Below are 14,153 nucleotides of genomic sequence, written 5' to 3' on the forward strand. Positions count from 1 at the left end.
TAGATTTACAAGTAAGAACGCTAGATTTACATGTAAGAACGCTAGATTTACAAGTAAGAAAGCAAGGTTGACAAGATAGAACGCTAGATTTACAAGTAAGAACGCTAGATTTACATGTAAGAACGCTAGATTTACAAGTAAAAAAGCAAGGTTGACAAGATAGAACGCTAGATTTACAAGTAAGAACGCTAGATGTACATGTAAGAACGCGAGATTTACAAGTAAGAAAGCAAGGTTGACAAGTAAGAACGGTAGATTTACAAGTAAGAACGCTAGATTTACAAGTCAGAACGCTAGATTTACAAGTAAGAAAGCAAGGTTGACAAGTAAGAACGCTAGATTTACATGTAAGAACGCGATATTTACTGGTAAGAACGCTAGATTTACAAGTAAGAAAGCAAGGTTGACAAGTCAGAACGCTAGATTTACAAGTAAGAACGCTAGATTTAGATGTAAGAACGCGAGATTTACAAGTAAGAACGGTAGATTTACAAGTAAGAACGCTAGATTTACAAGTAAGAAAGCGAGGTTGACAAGTCAGAACGCTAGATTTACAAGTAAGAAAGCAAAATCTACTAGTCAGAACGCTAGATTTACAAGTAAGAATGCTAGATTTACAAGTAAGAAAGCAAGATTTACAAGTAAAAACGCTAGATTTACAAGTGAGAACGCTAGATTTACAGGTAAGAACGCTAGATTTACATGTAAGAACGCTAGATTTACAAGTAAGAACGCTAGATTTACAAGTAAGAAAGCAAGATTTACAAGTCAGAACGCTAGATTTACAAGTAAGAACGCTAGATTTACAAGTAAGAACGGTAGATTTACAAGTCAGAACGCTAGATTTACAAGTCAGAACGCTAGATTTACAAGTAAGAACGCTAGATTTACAAGTAAGAAAGCAAGATTTACAAGTCAGAACGCTAGATTTACAAGTAAGAACGGTAGATTTACAAGTCAGAACGGTAGATTTACAAGTAAGAAAGCTAGATTTTCAAGTAAGAACGCTAGATTTACAAGTAAGAACGGTAGATTTACAAGTCAGAACGCTAGATTTACAAGTAAGAACGGTAGATTTACAAGTAAGAAAGCAAGATTTACAAGTCAGAACGGTAGATTTACAAGTAAGAAAGCAAGTTTGACAAGTCAGAACGCGAGATTTACAAGTAAGAACGCGAGATTTACAAGTAAGAAAGCAAGGTTGACAAGTAAGAACGCGAGATTTACAAGTAAGAACGCGAGATTTACGGGTAAGGACGCTAGATTTACAATTAAGAAAGCAAGGTTGACAAGTCAGAACGCGAGATTTACAAGTAAGAACGCCAGATTTACAAGTAAGAACGCTAGATTTACAAGTAAGAAAGCAAGGTTTTGACAAGTCAGAACGCGAGATTTACAAGTAAGAAAGCAAGGTTGACACGTCAGAACGCGAGATTTACAAGTAAGAACGCGAGATTTACAGGTAAGAACGCTAGATTTACAAGTAAGAAAGCAAAGTTGACAAGTAAGAACGCTAGATTTACAAGTAAGAACGCTAGATTTACATGTAAGAACGCGAGATTTACAAGTAAGAAAGCAAGGTTGACAAGTCAGAACGCGAGATTTACAAGTAAGAACGCTAGATTTACAAGTCAGAACGCTAGATTTACAAGTAAGAAAGCAAGGTTGACAAGTAAGAACGCTAGATTTACATGTAAGAACGCGAGATTTACAAGTAAGAACGCTAGATTTACAAGTAAGAAAGCAAGGTTGACAAGTAAGAACGCTAGATTTACATGTAAGAACGCGAGATTTTCAGGTAAGAACGCTAGATTTACAAGTAAGAAAGCAAGGTTGACAAGTCAGAACGCTAGATTTACAGGTAAAAACGCTAGATTTACATGTAAAAACGCGAGATTTACAGGTAAGAACGCTAGATTTACAAGTAAGAAAACAAGGTTGACAAGTCAGAAAGCTAGATTTACAAGAAAGAAAGCAAAATCTACTAGTCAGAACGCTAGATTTACAGGTAAGAACGCTAGATTTACAATTAAGAAAGCAAAATCTACTAGTCAGAACGCTAGATTTACAAGTAAAAACGCTAGATTTACAAGTAAGAACGCGAGATTTACAGGTAAGAACGCTAGATTTACAAGTAAGAAAGCAAGGTTGACAAGTCAGAACGCTAGATATACAAGTAAGAAAGCAAAATCTACTAGTCAGAACGCTAGATTTACAAGTAAGAACGCTAGATTTACATGTAAGAACGCGGGATTTACAAGCAAGGACGCGAGATTTACCAGCAAAAGCGCAAGAGTTTCAAGCAAGAAATCAAGCTGTAGAATTAAAAAGCAAGATTTACAAGTAAGAAAGCAAGATTTACAAGTAAAAAATCATTATTTACAATAATTAAGCAATATGTAATTTTTTGCTTAAATGCTCTTTCATATTGCCTAACTAGCTCATCTATGGTTCAGTCATCTAGAAAGGCGTTTTAGACGTAAATGACTATATATATGTTTGTAACTTTTTATTTGAATGAAACATCTATTAATGAATATTTCAGTAACCGCTTGTACAACTATGTGTATTTTGGACGCAATGGTGACCTCATAGTGTTTTGTTATCATGTTAAAGAGTTTGTTTATGAATAGAGAAATAATTTCTGCAAAGTATCCCGTTTCTGGGGCATGAACTATTTCAAAGTAGGACTCTTACCGCTCCTTTTCATTTGATACAAAGAACGAAAATACAAACTCCAATCATGATTTTCAATCTATCTTACATATACGTATTTAATAGTCGTTCGGATGATTAGTTATCAGGTAATTGTAAACTAGTAGTTCAAAATTAGTTGTAAAGGCGAAAAAGCAACATAATTGTTGATGTTTTCTTTTCATAAAGTGTACGAACAACATATAGCGCATTATTATATACGGAAAGTGGGGGTCTTTGAAATTCATACGGGACGAGGCGTTAGTTTCTGACCTTTTCATTGGATAGGAGAAGTCACGTGGTGACCCACTATATTTCTATAGTGGGTCAGTAAAGTAAATAGTCGACACAAATGGCCGCCATTCATCGATTCTTCCTTTAAAACCACTTTTTGCTAATGAGAGGTGGTCGATGAATTAAATCAGTTTAAAGCCTCGCCCCAACCCCCTCCCCATTTCCGTAGTGGATCAGTAACAGACCAAATAACGAATACTAGTATTATAACACCATTGCTTTTATATACACCCCGCGTGGCAGCTGCTGGCGTGTTTAGTTTCAATTCCTCTTGAAAACACAGGAGTCGCTGTGTGTGCACTGTATCATGTTTCAATCTACAGAAACCTTTAAACATATCAATATTGAGTTCATAAAGCGTATTGGCTATGTCAATATTTAGCGGCATGATCAATAGCGAAGAAAAAAATAATAGCAGATAGGGTAATTCTGTCGCTTGGTTACCAGAAAAAATCTGAAACCGTAATTATGGGAAAAGTGTGTTGTGATGATTATAATGAAGAGATATTATCAGCGCAATAATATGTGAAATAAACCGTTCTCTAATGAAATAGTGCATACCAGTCGTTAAGATGTTATCAGCGCAATAATATGTGAAATAAACCGTTCTCTAATGAAATAGTGCATACCATTCGTTAAGTTGTTATCAGCGCAATAATATGTGAAATAAACCGTTCTCTAATGAAATAGTGCATACCATTCGTTAAGTTGTTATCAGCGCAATAATATGTGAAATAAACCGTTCTCTAATGAAATAGTGCATACCAGTCGTTAAGTTGTTATCAGCGCAATAATATGTGAAATAAACCGTTCTCTAATAAAATAGTGCATACCAGTCGTTAAGTTGTTATCAGCGCAATAATATGTGAAATAAACCCTTCTCTAATGAAATAGTGCATACCATTCGTTAAGTTGTTATCAGCGCAATAATATGTGAAATAAACCGTTCTCTAATGAAATAGTGCATACCATTCGTTAAGTTGTTATCAGCGCAATAATATGTGAAATAAACCGTTCTCTAATGAAATAGTGCATACCAGTCGTTAAGTTGTTATCAGCGCAATAATATGTGAAATAAACCGTTCTCTAATGAAATAGTGCATACCAGTCGTTAAGATGTTTGCTGATGTAATTAAATTGTCTTCTCTTATTAATAAAAAAATCCCTGAGAAACTTCAGGCCCCAATTTCTCGAAACATCTTAAGTCCATTATAACAGGATTAAGATAAGCTCACTATTTTTGTTTTGCAATAATTTGCGTTATATTTACTTCTTTAAGAGCTTTTATACTTAAGATAGGAATTATCTTTATGATAATCACAATAAACCATTTTCAATTATTAAAATTCAATTTCAGTATATATATATATTGGCTTATTTAAATAAGCTACTTAAGCCTGCTAAGCTTTAGAAGTACCGAGAAATTGGGGCTGGTGTTTATATAAAAAAGTTGTTTTCTTCCACTGTTTGTTTCTCTGGTTTTGTTTGATGTTATTTCTAGCCTTTGTTGTTTTACTTATTTGTTTCATATATTCTAGATATTTACCGCAGTGTCGTACATTATTAGAATTTCCTATATATGGAATAATTTCGTTCTTAGAAATTCAAACATGACATTTCTGCATCAAAGGTTTTAGCCTTTTAAGAAATATTGGAGTAACGACGACAGCGCTCATTTCAAAGGGCTGTAAGTATTGTATTTATTTCGTTAATTACTAAGGCAACGCATCCCTGCAAAATTACAAGATAGCGATGGTTATTACAAAAAAATATTAAAATACATAATTAGAAATACTGATTTAAAATTAATGGGTTCTTCACGTTTCATAGGGTCAGATATGAACTCAGAGAGCGCCAACTGTCACAAACAATGCCAGTCTTAGTTTTAGGACAACAAGTTTGGTGATTAAGTGTTAGTACGTTTAGGCAAATTTAGAGGGCGGACACTGTTAATACTATGGTTGCCAATTCAAGGGTAATAGTGGCGGATCCGTGGTCTAGTGGTTACACACTCAACTATCAATCAAGGCGTCGCAGGTTCGATTCCCCGTCGCATCACTAAAAATACTGATCGTCTCCCGGTAGAGACGTAAAATTGGGGGTCCCGTGTGACACTGGTGCACGTTAAAGAACCAGGGTATCTCTAACCAGGGTTACATTCTGTCTGTGCACTATGCTCCAAAAACCTAAAATGACTAATCATTTTAACGTAGCAATCGCCTAATAGGCAATGCCCGAGTGCGAGTATAAATAAGCCTACACACCAACTCAAGGGTCATAAACCTGGAGTGACTGAGGGGACATTGCTGTTATCGAACCAGTTGGATATAAACTGCCCATATACGCTCTGTCCAAATTGGTTTATGATTGGACTTCTAAACTAAATGAGCGGACAATACCGAGTTGGTTTATTTTATCATTAAAAGGCGATAACTATCGAGTGACAATAGCGATACGGCTAGTTATTGAAATTGTCTATTAATTTATTCCCAAACACATCCTGCTTGGACGAAGGCTTCTAAAAAAAATCATCGGACAAGACGAATTTGTGTAATTTCTATAATTAAACGGCGATAACTCTCAAGTGACACAGCTAATATGGCTGCACATGTTTGGCCACTGGCTATAAAACAACATTGACTTTGTTATAAATTGTTGTTTTTTCTAACGTATAAGGTTTTAGTTATACCAATAATGCATTTTAACTTTAACCAATGGTGCTCGAGTCCTCGGAACTAAGCCTTCGACCTCGACCAATCGCCAGTTCTCGAACGATCGCTGTTTTACTATATCAGAACGTTAAGCTACAAATGAGTGTAAAGCAGTTCATATCCTGTATATATACATTCCAATTTCCTGTTTTAATTCATCTTATACCATTTGTTTCTAGTATCTTATTTTGTTTATGTATACATATTTTCACGATATAAGTACATTACTTCATGTTAACATAATTTCATTCCTTTGTTGAAATAGTGGCCCTCCAATGTATTGTTATGTTATCATATAATGTTAATATGCTTAAATAGACTATCAAACTACATGAAGGTAAACTGCACACTCTTGACACACTGACCTAGTCACAACCTGACCATAACGTTCCCACGGATTGTCATTTCATAAATATGTGACAGCCATTGTTAATTATTACCATACTAATCCATCAATCCAGCATAAGTATCAAGCTCAGATGCAATACGTTAGTGGATACGGACCCTGAGGTATGATGTAATTGCCGTTTTCTACTTTTCTTCAACATATTTGCTTATATATTTGACCTAGTGACCTAGTTGTTGACCCAAAGATGGTCCATATTCACAACACTGGTAGTTGATAACATACTGACTTGTTAAATAAGTCTCAATATCAGACTCAAGAATTCAGTAAATACGGACCCAGAAGTATGATTAAATTGCCGACTTCTACATAAGCCGTATAAAACTAATTCCGAGTATGGACAAAAACTGCATAAAACGTTAAGTCACGGTAGTGTGTGTGTTCTAATATGACTTCGTTCTGTGTACATTGTTCGCGGAATGCATCCAATTTCTCAACAATTTACAACTACAAAAAGAAAGCTATTACATTCCCGGTTGGATACCTGTGTTATATTAATGATGTTTGTCTACGTCAATACAGAAACGTTCGTAAACAAGGAATATGTATAGATTATTTAGAGGTCTTTAGGGAAATTAAATGTTAAAACATCGTGATGGATATTTTGAAAAATTATACAATGCCATTGGTCCAAACAAAATCAACCATTATGTATATATAGGATCTGACACGAGTTGTCATTTAATACAAGATTTTATTAAACGAGTTCATGAAATTTGTTAGTAAGCGAGCCTCTGGCGAGCTTACTAACAACTTTCATGGACGAGTTTAATAAAAATCTTGTATAAAATGACAACGAGTGTCAGATCTTTTTTATCACATGCTTAAAACGGTGTTTTTATTACCAATTTAGTTCCACATTCCACTTTCTAAACCCATTGTTTGACAGCCAAAGTACACTGAGTGGAATGTCAACGATGCGCCATATAAATAGTTCCAAATGAAAATGACAAAAACAGCTAGCAGTTATCAAGTTTTTATTCTGATAAAGCGCTGAACAAGTCACAAGTATAAACATGTGTAGTAAAATATCGAACAACATGAATAACGAACAATTTTAACCATTAAAACACAAGTACACAACTTGATGACGTCACACTGAGAGTATATGCTTAAATTACGCGGTTTATGTGACCTACATCGTCTGTCAAGTTTTACTGTGTGCACGGATTTAAAAGTTATTCGCTGTCGCTTTCTATGATGACTTTAAAGCGTTTTCTTAGTGGACATGGATTTTAACAACATGCAGATGATTACGACGAAGCCTTGCTCTGCACTGCATGGATGTTGATGTTGAAAAAGTTCCATCAAGAATGTTTCCAGAGAACAAGCTGTTCTTACCGTCTTGGGACGTACGTGTGATGAGAAACCTGTGCTGCGGAATTCATATTTGTGTTTTGGTAACCGACAGCTGATTAAACTGGCAAGCAAATTTTATGGCATTGGTCGCATATTGCCTGTTAAGATGGAGATGTTTGAAATGTTCTCGTGTTGTTTGTCACTAATGTGGCTGTATTTGTTGACTGACTGGATATTTCTGTGACTAGTAATCTGCATTATCTGGTTGGCGGAACATTGTTATCAGAAAGTTTTCGAACAAGATGCTTTCTGGCACTATGATTCGTAAGCCATTTGTCTCCCGAAAGTCCTTCCGCTTCATTATTGAGGTTAGTATTTGTTGGCGTTTAAACCATTTTGTTTACAAACAATGCGGAGGGATATCTAGGTCGCGTGTGATTAGTCTAGCCAATAGAAATGTCTGATAAGTTATCTTACACATGTGTAAGATAAAAATATTCGTAATGGGTATATTACACGGAAAACAAGGGTAAGCATGTGATAAAATTGTGTTAGAGTTCAATTTTGGCGATATACAAATAATACAGCAGACGTACAAGGGCCGCAAAGTTATCAAACTTATTCAAGGGGTTGAGGGTAGAGGGCAGGAGGCAGGGGGCAGGAGGGGGACAGGGGGCAGGAGGGGGGCAGGGGGCAGGGAGGGGGTGCATTCGTTCTCGATCTACGTAAAATCAATGAACCGAGAATTTGAAAAATCCTCCATTATTATTGGCCCCGACGAAATGCAAACACTAAGCATACCTATTACTTGGGTGTAGGGTTAGCTTTACTACCTACACTAGTGTTACAAGGAAGCCTTGGTGGATAACAAAATGACCTAAGTATACTCCATGGAAATATCTGTTGGTGCATTCGTCAGAAACGATTTAGGTAGAAATAATGAACAGGAAAATTTAAAAGTTGACCTACACAGAAATGCAAGCACTAAGAAGCCTTATACATGTATATCTATATAAAGAAGTTCTTAAAAAAGAAATAAAACAATAATTTTTTTTATGTTAAACCTGTGTAAATGAGTGTGATTAAATGTTAGCAACATGGTATTCGGCTTATATTATGTAGGTATGTGTTGCAGATTTAGGGGTGAAAGCGAAAAGGTTCTATCTTCTTCTTTATTTAATGTCACATAGAACCTCATTCATCCCTCGACTGATGCAATTTAGATGCAGTTGAGTTTAGCACCAAACAATTAACTTATTTATTTAACCATCGATGACATGTTCACAAAATTAAGCCTACAAATGATATGCAATTTAGAAATTAACAAGGTTTGAAGAATTATTTTGAGACCGTTGGTAGTTTAATTATTGCTCTAAAGCGGTTTATGAATCTTCTGGAATCCGATAGGCTGACGTCATTTACTTCCTACTGTTGCTTAATTTAAGGAATAAATTGCGGGCTTGATGTCATTATCGGGGTATGAACACAATTGGGCTGGTCAAAGTGTGTGGAGTCCGAAGGTCTCCACGAGTACTTTGACCAGCCCAATTGCGTTCATATCCCCGATAATGACATCAAGCCCGCAATTCATTACTTATATTTACACCAATAGTTCATTATTTCATTCAAGAATTTTTAAAAACTTGATTTCATTTAAAAAAAACTTTTCAGTAACCAATTCCTACCCATTCTGTAAATAGAACGACCCGACTATAACCGGAAGCGTTTTTTTAAAATGACGTCACAATATCGCGGGTAAAGATCAACCACTTGAAATCACTTTTAATCGTAAAATTCAAACAGTTATGGCAACTACACATTTAAAATTTAAAAAACTAACACTTTCTAAAATGTTGATATATATTTTATGGGACCTTCTGACACAATACAAACAATAACAAGATAAATATTTGTCATGTATATTGTTATGCAATGAATTGCGATCCGAACATATCCGAAGATGTTGCGTTCATCGATTGATGAACGCAATTGCCGAAATGACGTTCATTTAAGGAATGGAAGTTGATGTGTAAATATTATGACTTTGGGCCGAATTCAGAACAACCACTCTCACTCACACTCAATGAGTTAATCCTTTGTAATCACATAACGGTCGAGATATTTTCGAGTGAAAGGTCTATCCGTATTCACAGGTGTGAGTGAGACTCAAGTGTTTTGCGTGAGTGGGACATTTGTGAGTGCTCGGCTAGGCCACTTGATCCACCGTCAAGGATTGGGTGTGAATACGAAATGAATGAGTGTGTGGGATAAATGTACATGACAAGTAGAAAAGGTGAAATATATCATATTGTGGAACAAATAAGGGACATCCTCGTTCCCAGAACATATTTAAGAGACCGGGATAATCATTTAAAGTACGTATGCTTAAAAAACGTTGCCTTCTATAAAAATCAAATTTTCAAAAGGATGCGCCATTCATATATATTTGACAAATTGTTTTGTTTCGTAATGATCTTGAACGCCAAGCAAACTTGATGGTTGCGTTTCATCGATGGCTGCATGAACATGCAGATAATTGTACGCGAAATTAGCAGCCTAGCGGCGTGAACATGGCGGACTTGCGGTCTAAATTTGTTCTCTTACTATTTCAAAGCTATTGGTCATGCGTTTAATTGGAAAACATAATAAATCAATGTTTTATTCGTACATAATCATAGCGGTCTTAATTTGTTTTCCACATCGAAGCATGTTTATATGAGTTTCCTCTAAAACAATGCTTAAATAATGTTTCTTTCTATACAAAATTCGTCACGCTGGAGCATTTTTTCCAAAAAGTAAATCAAGCATTCCAGCGGCGTAGTGGCGTGTAGTTCGCGGCCCAGTGGCCTAAAATTCCCAAAAACTCAATCCAGCAGCCTCCCAAAAGGGGGAAATACTGATATTCCCTAAAGCGGGATGTGAATTTATGAATATAACATTTAATTTATCATTGTTTTGTTTAATATGCTGTGAGAAAGGCAACAACTTTAGGCCGCTAGGCACATGAGGCAGCTAGGCCGCCAGGTCGCTAACTATACGCCGATAGGCCGCTACACTTTATGTACACAGTTTTACGCAATGTTTATTTTCATTTCAGAGCGTGGTCAGATAAATGATATGTATTTTCCAGCCTTTATTCAGTTGACTCATCATCATCATCATCATCATCATCATCATCATCATCATCATCATCATCATCATCATCTTCATCACCACTACTAACAACAACAACAATACCAGCATCAACAACAACAACAACATAATTATTGTTATTATAATTATTATTATTATTATTATTATTATTATTATTATTATTATTATTATTATTATTATTATTGTTGTTGTTATTATTATTATTACATGTAATATTATTATTATTATTATTATTATTATTATTATTATTATTATTATTATTATTATTATTATTATTATTATCGTCATCTTCATCCAATTTCTCCTACATTTCATAAGTTGTTTTTCACTCAGATGTGTAATTTCCCCATAAGAGGTAGATTCGTTCGCTAATTTTATCAATGTGCTATTTTTAAGTGTTTTCAACTTTCATATGTTTTTCAAACGTCAAAGACCGCTTTATGCTAACTACAAAAGCAAGATTATATACCAATACATATTTAAATCATGTGATACAATAGAAAACGGCTACATATTTAAAACAGCATCAACAAAAAACATGCATTTCAACGCATTTTGCAACAGTTATTTACCATCCAAAACGTTTATTTTTATTAACCAAATGTTTTAAAATGTTAGGTTTCAGAATAACAATCAGTGTCATTTGTTTGTCGCCATATCTACCAATAAGGTACTCAAATCGCAAATAAACATATGTTTACTGTACACATCACCATAGTCAAACAGATAATCCGATATGATCATGAAAACATACATGTATATGTACTGTATTGGTCACTTGATGAAGTGGAGTATTAGCGAGGCGTGTGAATACGAACAGATCACTTGAGTGTCACTCTCCTTATTTCACTCAAGTGATCACTTGAGTGTCCCTTACGGGAATGTGGTTGGAGTGTGAGTGAGAGTGGATGTTCTGAATTCGGCCCTTTATCGCTGTCAATTTAACCGCCTGTAGCGTTCAAATCTGGTTGGATCAGATATATCAATAGATAAAGATGCACTCTTATTCCCAGATAAGATTTACTACAATTACTTATTTTGTGTTAATATTCCAAAAAGGATGAATAAATGTCGAAAACAATGGTTCTTATGAAAGATATCTAGTTAAATTGAAAGAAATGAGCATACAACCCGGTATTTCTAACTTATGAGACTATAGTTCACCACAGTAAATATTTTAAAATTCACCAATCATTTAATATTTTTGCGCATTCTGCTATTAAATACAATGTTACAATCGTGTTATCATTAATTAGTATTGTCCATAAATACATTATTTTGTACGTAGTTAAAGGTGTATCAGTAACTTTAATATCAGTACATGTACTTCGAAACACTTTATTAAGTTAAGTTGAATATTACGTTAACGCGAGTTCATCAATGGAACATAGTTAATCATGATTGTGTTTAAAAAGCTTGCTTAAAATAAAATTATCAAAACTGTTAAAAAAGAGAAAAATACTCGGTTTTAACAAAACAAAAAAGTGAGCTCAGTGTGATCCTGTGAGCTCAGTGTGATCCTGTGAGCTCAGTGTGATCCTGTGAGCTCAGTGTGATCCTGCGAGCTCAGTGTGATCCTGTGAGCTCAGTGTGATCCTGTGAGCTCAGTGTGATCCTGCGAGCTCAGTGTGATCCTGCGAGCTCAGTGTGATCCTGTGAGCTCAGTGTGATCCTGCGAGCTCAGTGTGATCCTGTGAGCTCAGTGTGATCCTGTGAGCTCAGTGTGATCCTGTTTTAAGAGAAATTAGGGCCCACTACTCAGATCTGTTATGTACAACCATAGATCCCCATCATTTATATAAACCTGCTGTAGGACGACATTTTCCCATTCACGCTCGCTTGCGTTCGGCAGCCGGATGTACAAAGATCCTCAATTCAACAATAACATAAATATAGATACATTTAGAACTCAATTCCTAATATTACCAACTTAAAATTAATTACTTGAATGTATAAAAAAAAATCATATTGCGAGCTACGAGTCGGCATTGTTTTGGAGTCACTCATATATTTCCGCCATCGTTCTCACAGAGGGCGTCGTTTGTCTTATCTAATCAATGAAAACTTTTTTTAATCTTAATCCCGTTGCTCTGTGTCAAACTGCCTCTGTAAAACTTATGTTGATTGGTCCTATATTTCTACTAATATTTTGTTTTAAATCATAGATATTATTGATGGTAGATTGTTACATTTTACCGTTACAAACGAATGTATAAAACTGCGTCGATAAAACGTGTAGCTGTCTACAAGGTTAACGTATTTCATATCACGACCGCGTTTCTAAGAAACTGAGAGGTCACATAATTTCCCGCTTTTAATTGAATGCATGTGTTATTTAGGTTGTGTTGAATAAAATGATTTACTTTTTGTAAAACTATTGAATAGTGGCATAAAAACCAACACTCGAAATAAAATGCCTGTGATATGCAACTCTTGGACAAGTCGCATCACTGGTGCTACCTTAAAGAAATGTTAGATATTATGCGTATTGTCTTTTTCGTTATAACAGATATTGAACGGCTCAACTCAACTACGTTAATGAGCATCCATATTCTCATAGAACACAACCACACAGAATGGTGTAATGCCGCAACGTTTTCGAGTCGACACAGGAATCCATTCGAGTGGGGGCAGTTAGGGAAATGTGGAAATTTCAAATAAAAAATATGATTTACTTCTTTATATTTACTAAATATTAATTTATACTGTATGGATATTAGAATATGCACCATTAAGAGTGTATTATCTCAATTTTGTTAAATTAGGTTTAGTATTGATAATTTTAAAACCAATCAAAGAAGGTGTACAGTAGATTCACGGTATGACTAGTAAGAGGAGAGATCCTTTCCGCCGAAAGGAATGATACTGGCGGACCTGAAAGGACCAACAATATCATGCATTTTATTATAAGACTGCACATGATTTTGGTTTAGTACTGTGATACAACATTTTTGCAATTTGTATATATATTTATATTATTATTTGATTGACTTAATGTAGTTTATATATTTCTATCTATGAAATGTCGAGCTACGGATTGATCGCATTTTCCACCAGGAAAGGACCTTCAAAATGCATATTATATAAAGTTTTACTTGATTTATATTTGATAATATACTTAAAAAAACATTATTTTTTACATTTGTTTATTTGTGTTTTATATTTTTCAATGTGTTTGATATTTTTCAATTACTCATACATTTTACTGTTCATTGTCCGTTTTTTCATCTGTATTAGGGGTTTCGATGTTCGCACAATATTTGTATATAATATATCAGAAGAACGGACACGTGACCTAAAACCTTGTCTGGTTAGCTTTAAATGGAAAACAACACGATCAACTACAGCATTCGGAACTCCTCTGTCATTTCCATCGAAAGTCAACCTCGGATGTATTGCCGGTACATCAGTAAAAGTAGTTCGTAATATTTTGAATTATATCATTAATCAAATGTAGTGTTTTAGCGTGTATGTGATGACCTAAGTTTAAATTGATTGCCAGTGAAGTGTTCTGTTTCAAACAGAATTAAGTTTCCCCAGCGTTAAGTCATTTAATTTAGCTGCTAAATTAAATTACTACGCGATCTACTTGCAGC

At 34.9% G+C, this 14,153-nt stretch overlaps 1 protein-coding gene across 1 annotated transcript in view; it reads right to left on the reverse strand.

Annotated features, from left to right (window-relative positions):
- The window catches only part of LOC128242915 (short transient receptor potential channel 7-like), a 91,483-nt gene that overhangs the window by 39,962 nt on the left and 37,368 nt on the right, over nucleotides 1-14,153 (reverse strand). The gene's annotated exons all lie outside the window — the stretch shown is intronic.

Source organism: Mya arenaria, chromosome 8 (genome assembly GCF_026914265.1).
Source record: "Mya arenaria isolate MELC-2E11 chromosome 8, ASM2691426v1".
NCBI lineage: Eukaryota > Metazoa > Mollusca > Bivalvia > Myida > Myidae > Mya > Mya arenaria.